Raw genomic sequence first — 14,240 nt, 5'->3', positions numbered from 1 at the left:
TCTTGCCCAACGGTTGACGGCTGGCTTGTCAGAACTCATAGCCCGCCAACTACTGCCATATAAACTGGTGGACTCGGAGGCCTTTCGCAAATTTGAGGCCTTTGGAACACCACAATGGAAGGTCCCAGGAAGGAAGTATTTCTCAGAGAAGGGAATCCCAGAGCTATATGGCCATGTTCAGCGGCAAGTGAATGTATCTCTGGCACACAGGGTTGGTGCCAAGATACATCTGACCACAGACACGTCGTCTAGCAAACACGGGCAGGGAAGGTATATCACTTTTGCTGCCCACTGGGTGAACCTTCTGACGGCCGTCAAGCATGTAACCCGTGGCACCCGTGTAGATTTGGTTTTACCGCCACGGATTGCATGCAGGCCTGGCTCTTCTCCTCCTCCTCCTACTCCATCCTCCTCCCTCTCCTCCTCGGCTGACTCCTCCTTTTCCGCTGCTAGTGTCTCTTTCGCTGCGCCGCCCAAGCTCCCCAGAACCTATTCGACATGCCAGGTGAGACGTTGCCATCGCTCTGAGGAGTGATGAACCCCTGGACTACTGGATGGGCAGGCTTGACCTCTGGCCAGAGCTTGCTCAATTTGCAATCGAACTGTTGGCTTGCCCCTCGTCCAGTGTCCTGTCCGAAAGGACGTTCAGCGCAGCTGGGGGGATCGTGACCGATAAGTGTACTCGCCTAGCTCACGACAGTGTTAACTACCTCACATTTCTAAAAATGAATGAGGCATGGATCTTGGAGGAATTCAACACATGTGACCAGTAGACCATGTATATGTCTATAAACGATTTTTTTAATCGAGCACACAGACCTTCTTTCTTCATTTGGCTCACTTCCTTGTCCAAAAAAAGCACACCATACTATATGCCCATACCCTCCTGTTTGAAGAGGTTGAGCGGTGTCATATTTCTACTGGGGCAGCTTATTATGAGGGGCTCCCACCATCCCTGTGCTAAGCTGACTTCCTCCTGGGGCTGCTTATTATGAGGGGCTCCCACCATCCCTGTGCTGTGCTGCCTTCCTCCTGGGGCTGCTTATTAGGAGGGGCTCCCACCATCCCTGTGCTGTACTGACTTCCTCCTGGGGCTGCTTATTATGAGGGGCTCCCACCATCCCTGTGCTGTGCTGCCTTCCTCCTGGGGGCAGCTTATTATGAGGGGCTCCCACCATCCCTGTGCTGTGCTGACTTCCTCCTGGGGCTGCTTATTATGAGGGGCTCCCACCATCCCTGTGCTGTGCTGACTTCCTCCTGGGGCTGCTTATTATGAGGGGCTCCCACCATCCCTGTGCTGTGCTGCCTTCCTCCTGGGGCTGCTTATTAGGGGGGGCTCCCACCATCCCCGTGCTGTACTGACTTCCTCCTGGGGCTGCTTATTATGAGGGGCTCCCACCATCCCTGTGCTGTGCTGCCTTCCTCCTGGGGGCAGCTTATTATGAGGGGCTCCCACCATCCCTGTGCTGTGCTGACTTCCTCCTGGGGCTGCTTATTATGAGGGGCTCCCACCATCCCTGTGCTGTGCTGACTTCCTCCTGGGGCTGCTTATTATGAGGGGCTCCCACCATCCCTGTGCTGTGCTGACTTCCTCCTGGGGCTGCTTATTATGAGGGGCTCCCACCATCCCTGTGCTGTGCTGACTTCCTCCTGGGGCTGTACCTCTGCTGTGCATATTATGAGGGGCTCCCACCATCCCTGTGCTATGCTCATTATGAGGGGCTCCCACCATCCCTGTGCTATGCTGACTTCCTCCTGAGGATGCTTATGGTGCAGGTGTCAGTGCTGTATATCACGGTGCTGGTGTCAGTGCTGTATATCACGGTGCTGGTGTCAGTGTTTTATGTCGCGCTGCTGATGTCAGTGCTCTCTATCACGGTGCTGGTGTCAGATCACTCTATCACGGTGCAGGTGTCATTGCTGCATGTCACGCTGCTGATGTCAGTGCTCTCTATCATGGTGCTGGTGTCAGTGCTGTATATCACGGTGCTGGTGTCAGTGCTGTATGTCACGCTGCTGATGTCAGTACTCTCTATCACGGTGCTGGTGTCAGATCACTCTATCACGGTGCAGGTATCATTGCTGTATGTCATGCTGCTGATGTCAGTGCTCTCTATCATGGTGCTGGTGTCAGTGCTGTATATCACGGTGCTGGTGTCAGGGCTGTATGTCACGCTGCTGATGTCAGTGCTCTCTATCACGGTGCTGGTGTCAGATCACTCTATCACAGTGCAGGTGTCATTGCTGTATGTCACGCTGCTGATGTCAGTGCTCTCTATCACGGTGCTGGTTTCATTGCTCTATGTCACGCTGCTGGTGATCATCTCCTGCACCCTCTTCTTTGCCTACCCTGACTTTCCCTCTCCTCCATTGTCTTCATGCGCTCCACAGTCCTGAATTGTCACAACAATTTCACATATAAAAAAAGAATGCTTGTAGTTGTCGATCCCAGATTCACCTCATACATGTGTTATGTCATTGGCCATGTGGTGGGACTATGTTTGCACAGCTAGTAATTATTTTGTGGCTGCAAATTTGACCTGTAGGTTTGCAAAGTTCGCCTCCTATTGAAGTCAATGGGCCCCGCCGCAAACGTTACGGTTCGCGAACGATTGTTCGCGGTCCGCGTTCGCGAAACGTCCCGTCTGAAGTTCGTCCATCACTACAGATAAATCTCTTTAATAGTCATCTAAGCGTTTTAAAATAAGCCCCGGTTTATTTATTGGATGTGCCTAAAAAAATATACAAAGAGTTCAGGAGAGTCACCATTTTAATCACATTTATCCTGCCCAGCCAGGAAAGCCTACCGGCAGGATAACCATTTGAGTCCAGCTTGATTTTATTAAGGAGAGGTAGATAATTATTCTGATATAAATCCATTACTGATGCAGATAAGTTTATGCCTGATATTTCAAGCCCTTCTGTTTCCATTTAACTACTTGCCAACCGGCTCACATCGATATACATCGACAAATGGGGTGCGCAAAACAACGTAACCGTACATCGCTGTGTCATCCGCAGCTAGCGGGCATGCCCGCCGCGTGCCGTGAGAGCATGCCCGTGGGTCTCGCTGACTTGATTGTGGCAGGGAGAGGCAGAAGTTCTGCCTAGCAACATGACAGGGATCTACAGCTCTCAGTGATCGGGAGCATTGATCTCTGTCATGTTCTAGAGAGCCCATCCCCCCCTACAGTTAGAACATGCTGAGGGAACACAGTTAACCCCTTGATCGCCCCCTAGTGTTTAACCCCTTCCCTGGCAGTAACGTTTACACAGTAATCAATGCATTTTTATAGCACTGATCGCTGTATAAATGCCAATGGTCCCAAAATAGTGTCAAAAGTGTCCGATCTGTCTGCCACAATGTCGCATTCATGATAAAATTTGCAGATCGCCGCCATTACTTATAAAAAAATTAATAAAAATGCCACTAATCAATCCCCTATTTTGTAGACACCATAACTTTTGCGCAACCCAATCAATATACGCTTATTGCAATTTTTTTAACCAAAAACTACATGTGAAACTGTGAAAGAAATTTGTTTTTTATATATTTTTGGGGGATATTTATTATAGCAAAAAGTAAAAAATATATATTTTTATTCAAAATTGTCACTCTTTTTTTGTTTATATCGCAAAAAATAAAAACTGCAGAGGTGATCAAATACCGCCAAAAGAAAGCTCTATTTGAGAGAAAAAAAGGACGTCAATTTTGTTTGGGTACAACGTCACATGACCACGCAATTGTCAGTTAAAGTGACGCAGTGCCGTATCGCAAAAAAGGGCTTGGTCAGGAAGGGGGTAAATCCTACCGGGGCTGAAGTGGTTAAGTACAGGGGTTTAAGGGCCATACTCTCCCCAAAGGGGATAGGGATGATTAATGTTCAGACTTCTCTTCATTGATCTTTAAGTTTGAAATGTCCCCATATTTGTTTAGTTAAATTAAAATAGTAGGCAGTGTCTGTCTTTGATTAGATATATAAAATATAATGTCATCTGCAAATGCAGATTCTTTATGTTCTTGCCCAGCTATTTCTATGCCCTTGATATATTGATTTGCCCAAATTGATGTGAGGAGGGGGTTCTAGAGAAATCACGAATAACAATGGAGAAAGTGGACATTCCTGTTGCATCCCATTATAGAGGGCAAATGGTTGCAAGAGGGTCCCATTTACTCGTACTTGAGCTGCTGGTCTGGAATATAATGCCTCTATTTATTTATACATGTGCATGCCCATCCCAAGATGTGGTAAAGTTGAGAGCATATAATACCAGTCCAACCTGTCAAAAGCCTATTAAGCATCGATTGACAGGAAAAGGTCTAATTTCTTGCTTTTCTTGACTCTATGCATTAAGAGAATGGTTCTCAATACATTATCTCTATCTCCCCTCCCAGGGATGAAACCTACTTGGTCATTTCTATCCACTCTGGTAAATAGCTCTTCAACCTCTCAGCCAGAATTTTTGCATATAGTTTAATATCTTCATTTATTAGTGATATTGACCTGAAGCTAGGACACAGTGCTGGCTTTTTCCCTTCCTTAAGAAGAAATAATATATATAAGCCACTTAAACTTCTGCATTTCTGAGCCTCCCCAGATAGATTTCATATATGCCTGAAAGTGAGGAGTTAGAATCCCTAGTATTTAGACGTATACCAATCTAGGCATGGACTCCTATCCAGCACAAATGTTCGAAGAAGCAAATATATGAACATGCCTACTTTGAAGAACGAAGATATATGTTAGCTCTAATGGGCAGGGCCCTCTGATCCCTCCTGTATTGATTTGTATTGTAAGTGTACTGTCTGCCCTCATATTGTAAAGTGCTGCACAAACTGTTGGTGCTATATAAATCCTGTATAATAATAATAATATATATTGGAAAATCTAATATGGAGGTATGCAAACATGAAAATGAATGACAAACAAGGTATGGAAGGAAAGATATTTCATGGAATTTACTATTACTTTGATCTCTTTTACAAGATGAAGTTGTTGAGTTGCCCAACCAATATTACAATCCTTACAGTATATTTTAATTAACCACTTAAGGACCGCCGCATGCCATTGTACGTCATTACAATGGCATGTACAGGCACAAGCACGTACATGTACGTGCTTGCCTTCCAGCGGGTGGGGGGTCCGATCGGACCCCCTCCCGCTGGATGCAGCAGTCCAGTTCGCTTCAGGAGCGATCCGGGATGAGGGGATGGCTGTTGGTTTCTGGCCATTCCCTCTCGATCGCTCCTGGCGAATGAGAAGCTTCCTCCCACTGTGTATTGTATACACAGGCAGGGAGGAAGTGATGTCATTCTCCTCGGGGCGGTCTTATTGACCGGACTACGAGGAGAGGACACAGTAAGTCTGCACCAAACACTACACTGACACTAAATAACACATAGGCACATAACCCCCCCCCCCCCCGATCACCCCCCAATCGCCCCCCGATGCCCCCCCCCCCCAGTCACAGTGTCACTGATTGCAGTGATCATTTATTTACTGATCACTGCATTCAGTGTCAGTTGTAAAAGTAAAAACCGTCAGGGCAGTTAGTGTTAGGTCCAGGGTAGCCCCCTACCACCCCCCAATAAAGATTTAACCCCCTGATTGCCCTTAGAGTTAACCCTTTCACCCCCTTTTGCCAGTGTCACTAAGCGATCATTTTTCTGATCGCTGCATTAGTGTCGCTAGGTAGCTAGTTATTATTTTAGGTTCACCGCCAGGTTTTTATAGCGCTAGGTACCCCAATATACTACCCAATAATGGTTTTAACCCCCTGATTGCCCCTAATTAACCCTTTCACCTCCTTTTGCCAGTGTCACTAAGCGATCATTTTTCTGATCGCTGCATTAGTGTCGCTAGTGTCGCTAGGTAGCTAGTTATTTTTTTAGGTTCACCGCCAGGTTTTTATAGTGCTAGGTACCCTGATATACTACCCAATAATGGTTTTAACCCCCTGATTGCCCCTAGTTAACCCTTTCCCCCCCTTTTGCCAGTGTCACTAAGCGATAATTTTTCTGATCGCTGCATTAGTGTCGCTAGGTAGCTAGTTATTATTTTAGGTTCACCGCCAGGTTTTTATAGCGCTAGGTACCCCGATATACTACTCAATAATGGTTTTAACCCCCTGATTGCCCCTAGTTAACCCTTTCACCCCCTTTTGCCAGTGTCACTAAGCGATCATTTTTCTGATCGCTGCATTAGTGTCACTAGTGTCGCTAGGTAGCTAGTTATTTTTTTAGGTTCACCGCCAGGTTTTTATAGCGCTAGGTACCCTCATATACTACCCAATAATGGTTTTAACCCCCTGATTGCCCCTAGTTAACCCTTTCACCAGCGATCACAGTATAAGTGTCACTGGTGACGCTGGTTAGCCAGTTAGTTATTTAGGTTCCCCGTCAGCTTTTTATATAGCGCCAGGGACCCCCATATACTACCTAATAAAAATTTGAACCCCCTGATTGCCCCTATTTAACCCTTTCACCAGTGATCACCGTATAAGTGTTACGGGTGACTCTGGTTAGTTAGTTTGCTTTTTATAGCATCAGGGCACCCACCTTTTATTACCCAATAAAGGTTTAACCCCCTGATCACCCGGCGGGTGATATCAATTAGGTTTTAGGGTCAGGGTCTGCGTCGCCCCAGGCAGCGATAGGTTAGTGCCAGTACCGCTAACACCCACGCGCAAAGCATACACCTCCCGTAGTGGTATAGAATCTGAACAGATCAATATCTGATCTGATCAGATCTATACTAGCATCCCCAGCAGTTTAGGGTTCCAAAAAAACACATTGTTAGCAGGATCAGCCCAGATACCTGCTAGCACCTGCGTTTTGCCCCTCCACCCAGCCCACCCAAGTGCAGTATCGATCGATCACTGTCACTTACAAAACACTAAACACATAACTACAGCGATCGCAGAGTCAGGCCTGATCCCTGCGATCACTAACAGTTTTTTTTGGTAGCGTTTTATATTTAAATCCGGAAGGCAGTGCTTGGTTTTTGGGGTCCAGTACGTGGCTAGGCTCCCAAAAAGTCCCCCACATGTGGTATCCCCGTACTCGGGAGAAGCAGCAGAATTTATTTTGGGATGTAATTTGACTTATGCCCATAGCATGTGTGAGCAATATATCATTTAGTGACAACTTTGTGCAAAAAAAAAAAAATTGTAATATTCCTGCAACTTGTGGCAAAATATAAAATATTTCATGGACTCAACATGCCTCTCAGTAAATAGCTTGGGGTGTCTACTTTCCAACATGGGGTCATTTGGGGGGGTTTTGTGTTATTTTGGCATTTTATGGCCTTCGAAACTGTGATAGGTAGTGAGGAGTGAAATCAAAAATTTGCACCCTTAGAAACCCTGAAGGCAGTGATTGGTTTTCGGGGTGCCGTACGCGGCTAGACTCCCAAAAATTCCCACATATGTGGTATCCCCGTACTCAGGAGAAGCAGCAGAATATATTTTGGGGTGCAATTCCACATATAACTATGGCATGTGTGAGCAATATATCATTTAGTGACAACTTTTTGTAAACTTTTTTTTTTTGTGTCATTATTCAATCACTTGGGACAAAAAAAAAATATTCAATGGGCTCAACATGCCTCTCAGAAATTTCCTTGTGGTGTCTACTTTCCAAAATGGGGTCATTTGGGGGGGGGGGGGTTTGTACTGCCCTGCCATTTTAGCACCTCAAGAAATGAGATAGGCAGTCATAAATTAAAAGCTGTGTAAATTCCAGAAAATGTACTCTAGTTTGTAGACGCTATAACTTTTGCGCAAACCAAAAAAGATACGCTTATTGACATTTTTTTTACTAAAGACATGTGGCTGGATACATTTTGCCCTAAATGTATGACTAAAATTTAGTTTATTCGATTTTTCTTATAACAAAAAGTAGAAAATATATTTTTTTCTCAAAATTTTCAGTCTTTTTCCATTTATATCGCAAAAAATAAAAATCGCAGAGGCAATCAAATACCACCAAAAGAAAACTCTATTTGTGGGAAGAAAAGGACGCAAATTTCGTTTGGGTACAACATTGCATGACTGCGCAATTACCAGTTAAAGCAGTGCAGTGCGAAATTGTAAAAAGACCTCTGGTCCGTAGGCTGTTAATTGGTCCGGGGCTGAAGTGGTTAAAGCTGAAGTTTTAGCAAAAAATGTACATCTACAGTATTAGTGACATCATTTATCTGTAATGAAGTCCCACATCGCACATGTAGCTGGATACTGTAGAAATCTTCTGTGCAGAGATTCCAGTTCTCTTCCTCTCTCTGAACTTCTGGTGCTGCAGGAACTAATAGCTTTGGCCATTTAGGCTGAACAGCAGTGAAGGTGGTCCATCCTCTAGCTTCCTCCACTGAGAACCATTCTTTCTTGCTCATGACTTCTACAATAACTGCATTGTCATTTATGGACAAAAGATATATATAGGAAGGCTAGTGGTCAATGAATAAACAAATTAAAAGGTACCACATCCCAGTTGAGAAATTTAGAAAGAAAGGGGAAATAAGGTAACAGGGGACTGGAGGGTAACCAACCCCCGGGATTTTTATAACGGTACCAGATATATAAAGACAATAGATAAAAATCAATAAAGTTTTATTAAATGTACACGAGACATTACCCAAATAAGGAAAACAATTTTTCCATACATGTAAAATGTGAAGAAATATAAATATACAAAGACTGGTGCAGAATCCTACACAAATCCGCAAATTACCACATTTGCATATGATTTAGCCTGCATTGTTTCTTTCCTACATGTTTCGCTCTTCTGAGCTTCCTCAGGACAATTGCAGCATACAGCGATATACAGAAAACTGAAAATACACAAGACATAAACAATTATATGCATATAAAGGACCTGCATTGTCATTTACTTGTTCCTCAGTTTTATTTAGTTTTTCCCATTTGTATTTTTTTATTGCATAGGTTTTTGCAGCTCTCAAATTTAAAATTAAACTAAACAAGAAGCTTTTATTTAATTTTTAACACCTTCCTGCCCGGCATATTGTAAAATGACGGGCCGTGGGGCGTGCACTAGGTGCATTCCTGTGAGAATGTAATTTGACATCCTTACAGAACAACAGTGTCACTGAACACGCCCGATGATAGATCACTGTAATGGCCTGCTGCCCGTGCCATGTGACCGCTGTGGCCAATCACAGCAGATCACAAGTCAGTTGTACACAATGAAATTGCTTTCTTACATGTCTTTTATTGTGCACTATTGGGATGAGCTTTGTGATTGGACACAGTCATCACATGGTATAGACAGGGCCAATCACAGCCCATCTGTACCATGTGATTAACTGTGGCCAATCACAGCTAATCACAATAGTAAACACTGAATGAGTATTATTATTATAATACAGGATTTATATAGCGCTAACAATTTGTGCAGCATTTTACAACATGATCAGAGGCACCTGCTCAATGAGCTTACAATCTAGGAGGGAAGGTCAAGTGATACAAAAGGTAATAGCTGTGGGGGATGAGTTGATGGATAAAATAAAAGTACAGTTGTTAGGTGTGGGGAGAATAGGCTTCTCTGCAGAGGAGGGTTTTCAGTCAGAAAACAAGGCTACTTTAAACTATAAACTGTATTGCTCAGGTCACAATGTGTGTAGAAAAAAAGAAAAAAAAAAATGTTATAAAAATAAGCTGTTGCAAATAAAAAAGTATCATGAACAGTGTTTCTGCCGCAAGTGCACTAATACGGCTACAATCACCTCAAGCATTTTTTTTTTACATACTGTCACCAGTGTCTCTTATCACTTCCTCATCAGTTATATGATGACACAGTACTGCATTGGAGAGAATATGTAAAAAAAAAATGAAAAAACTATTTTTTTAAATTTTCAAAAAAATTGTGACAATTACAACTTCAAAAAACTCACCATGCCTCTTACTAAATATCTTGTAATGTCTATCTTCCAAAAAGGGGTCATTTGGAGGATATTTGTACTGTCCTGGCATTTTCATGCCTCAAGAAATGAGACAAGCCATCAGTACATCAGGATTGATCAATTTTCAAATATAGTATACCATAATTTATAAAACGTCCTTTGAGCCTCGACTTACTATAAACTGCCTAAATGACAACATAGAATAGCTGCAAACTTTAAACATGTCTCATAAAGCCATGCAGATATAAGCAAATCAAATATATATGATGTGCTTCCAAATACAAAATAGACTATACACTAAGTGTATGTGATAACCAAAGTGCATAAATAGATGTGAAAATCATACAGTGGTGAACACAGTCTCTGCCAACTGTACAAAGTGACAATAATGCAACAAATATATATAAAAATTAATTATGTAAAATAAATAAGCATATAAAAATGAGAATAAACAAATTATATATATGAAGTGCTGGCATGCATCCATGTGGTTAATAATTATACCAATTATGATAGTGTCCATAAGATCATATATAATAAAATTGATCCACTGGTCGATTGAATATAAAAGTAAAAGGTGCTCCTGTGTGTATGGGTGACATCCAAATGTGTCAGTTCAGAAGTGCTTTAAAGCCCATGCATAGTTACATAGTTTGAATAAAGACACCAGTCCACCCAGTCCAACCTGAATGAGTGTCTACAATTGTCCCTATCCCTGTACATTGCACACATCAGTACCTACCCTCAAGGAGCCCACAATCCAAGGTCCCCATTAATATACTAGGGCCAATTTTTGGACAGAAGCCAAGTAACCTGCATGTCTTTGGAGTGTGGAAGGAAACCAGAGTACCTGGAGGAAAGCCACGCAGGTACAGGGAGAACATGCAAACTCCAGGCAGGTAGTGTTGTGGTTGGGATTTGAACCAGCGACCCTATTTACTGCTAGGTGAGAGTGCTAACCACTACAACACTGTGCTGCCAGAAACTACTGTGTGGGTGATCCAAAGCAAGCTGCAGTGTTCTGACTCAGGTGCTCCCCCCTAGGTAATAAATGCTCACCTCAGAACGTATGACTTTGCACTTAAGCTCAGTCAAGACACGCCTGTGAACCACCTCTGGGCTCTGCAGTATTACCGGAATTCTGGACCTGTCGGCACAAAACCTTGGCTTGTTAATAGAAAAGAGCACTTGATAGTGTAATATAGTTAGAACAGTTTTATTAATCAAAACAAAACCCCCATATGGGGTAGATCAGGCGCATCAGTACGCCACTCTGCATCAAGCAAAAGCGTGTGAAAATACCGGACTGGTATCGGGATGGTATGAGCTTCCTTCCTGGCAGATCACCTGCCTAAAATCCATCCTGTCCCCTCCCCAAATATAGTATACCATAGTTTGTGGACTCTATAACTTTCCTACAGACTAAATAATATACACTGATTTGGGTTATTTTAACAAAAGAAATGTAGCAGTATACATTTTGGCCTAAATTTATGAAGAAAGATTATTTATTTGCAAAAATTTACAGAAACAAAGAAAACATTTTGGTCTGTTTTTCATTTGTTTTGCAAGAAAAAAAAAAAAAAACATCGGTGACTAAATACCACCAAAAGAAAGCTCTATTTATGGGGGGGAAAAACAGCTCTGAAAGCTGAAAATTGGCCTGGTCGGGAAGGGGGTAAAAGTGTCTGGTACTGAACTGGTTAAATAGCTTTGCCATGCTTTGTAGCAGACGTTTATAGTGTATCTAGAGCCAAAACCAATTCTCCTATTGTATAGAGAAGGAGATGCTTTAAACTGGGTTGTCACCAGACCATGTGTCCCTATTGTAAGATTTCCCCTGGCAATGATCACTGGAACAAATAGAGAATAAATCTCCCCAGCAGGAAGTCTTTAACACACTACTCAAAACTAAAAAAAAAAAAACAAGATTTTGGCTTTAGGGGCTCTTTTATTTTAGTGTGATTTTAAATGGATGTCATTGGGTGTGACCTGCGACCTCCTGCTCTTGGATGGCGGGTTGGCAAGCCCAGATTGCAGGTTGCCGACCTGCTGATCCAGGGCATCAGTGTTGTAAATGAAGCCAGCGGTAGAGAAAGCTGGGTCCTGTCATAGGTGGAGTTATACCAATTGCACTCTGCCTGGGACAGCAACAGCTGAAAGGAAGACTGTTATTAAAGGTAAGTTTATTACTAATTCACAGTGTATATATTGGCATATCTCTTCTGCAGGGGTTACTGGAATGCTTTCAAACTGATCCGCAGGTGTAGTGCAGGGCACCTGCAGAAAACCTGCACTGAGCCATAAACTTCTGGTTTTACCTGCGGGTTTGGTGCACTTTCAGAAATTCTATGGGAAAGTGCAGCTAACCAGCAGGAAAACCACAGGTGCACTGTGCTGCAACTGCGGTGTGGGTAGACCGCAGACATCAGTGTAAAAGTAGCCTTAGGCCCCTTTCACGTGATCAGTCCAACCCAATCAGACCCTCCATTCACCTCTACGGAGCGGCAGATGTAAACAGACTTATGTTCGTTTACACCCGCCAACCTCCAAACTGATCTGCTGAAAAAAACAAAAGTGGATCAGTCCCCTTCCATAAGATGGCCCATAGAGTAGAGTGGGCTGTGTCTGTGTCTGTTTTGCATTTATAGAGTGGACAAGGACCTGTCACCCGCCCGCTCCGCTCATTGTGGCCTGCGACTCATTACTAAGTCGTTTAAGTGGCCCTTGCTCTTCAAAAGGTTGGGCACACCGTAACACTTTTTGGATTGCATATAAAGCGAAAATAAATTTCACAATGCTATTGCACAAAAGCCTTGTTTGTCCTAAAAAAACAAAAACAAAAAAACAATATATACATAACTAATTTATTATACGTAATAATAAAGTATTTTCTGAATCAATAGGCCCATGGCTAAAATATAAAAAATACTGTGGTCTATAAGGGATATATAGGTGTGGAAGATGAAGTATTAATTAAAAAAAAAACTCTAAATATGTGCACATTACAAGCAAGCCATCTACAACTGATGGTACTAATTTGACACAATACAGTGAAGCATAAGCAAGCTCAAGCTGACACTATGCAATCTAATTGTACAATCCTTTTTTAGAGCTACCATCATCTATACAGAGCAATATGATGCAAATTTATTGGACTATTTAGTCTTATGCCGAGTACACACGACCGGACTTTCCGGCAGAATAGGTCAGATAGAATCATTCAGTCAGATAGTCTGATCGTGTGTGGGATAGTCCAATTGTTTTTCTTTAAGAAATTCAGATGGACCTAGAAATAGAACATGTTTCAAATCTATCCGACGGACTCAATTACTATTGGGAAAACCGTTTGTCTTTATGCTAGTTCGACGGACCAAATATGACACAAGGGCAGCTATTGGCTACTGGCTATTGAACTTTCTTTTCTAGACCTTTCGTCCATTCTTTAGTCCATTCGTGTGTGGCAAGTTTGTTAGTTTGGAAATCTGCCGAAAGTCCATCGGGAAGACCGTCGGACCTTTTCTGCCGGAAAATCCGGTCGTGTGTACACGGCATTAGGTTACATACTTTTTGCAAATCTAAAAGATTGTACAATCAGAACCTTAATCTATTGCATTTGATCCCTTTCTTCATATGATCTTATATATATTCTGTTGGTATCAATTAAAAAGTGCATATGTCTACCCACATCACCTCAGCACCTGCATAACCCTGTAATTTATACCTTTCTACTATGGGCCTGTTTATTCTGCAATAACTTTGTCATTACTTAAGCTAGCAAAGTAATTCATACATTGTTTTTTTGAGGGGACAAAATTGGATTTTTCTTGGCAAACATTATTTTCTATGTAATCTATAGACAAAAATATGCACAGAACACTCATATTTGTGTATTGTCATGTGCATTTTTTCTTACTGTAGTGTATATGTTTATTGAGATGGTGATCAGCATGAATGGCAGCAAATTGTAATGCCCATATTTTATGTTTTACCACAATTAACAGAACTATGGGCTAAAACACTGGTTTTAGGAAAGATTACCATAATACAAAAGTCTTATTTAGGTGTCCTTTTATGAAGCAGTGAAACCTATTCACTGCTTCATTCTCCGGCATTCACAGAGGAGATCTTTCTCCTCTGTGTGCCACTTTATGAAGCGGAGTAGATCGCTTCACCCTTGATCTACAAACGCTTCTAACACTGAAGAACGGCCCCTAATACTGGAATCTCGCAAGACTTTACGAGATTACAGTACTAGAAATTCACCTATACACAGAGATGTCAATTTATTAAGCAGTGATAAATTATCACAGGTCAATACAC

This window comes from Lithobates pipiens, unplaced genomic scaffold (assembly GCF_037356315.1).
Source record: "Lithobates pipiens isolate NorthernLeopardFrog02 unplaced genomic scaffold, aLitPip1_a1.2 Scaffold_8, whole genome shotgun sequence".
In the NCBI taxonomy this organism is placed as follows: Eukaryota; Metazoa; Chordata; class Amphibia; order Anura; family Ranidae; genus Lithobates; species Lithobates pipiens.
The sequence above is the reverse complement of the archived record's forward strand: the minus strand, read 5'-3'. Positions refer to the sequence as shown.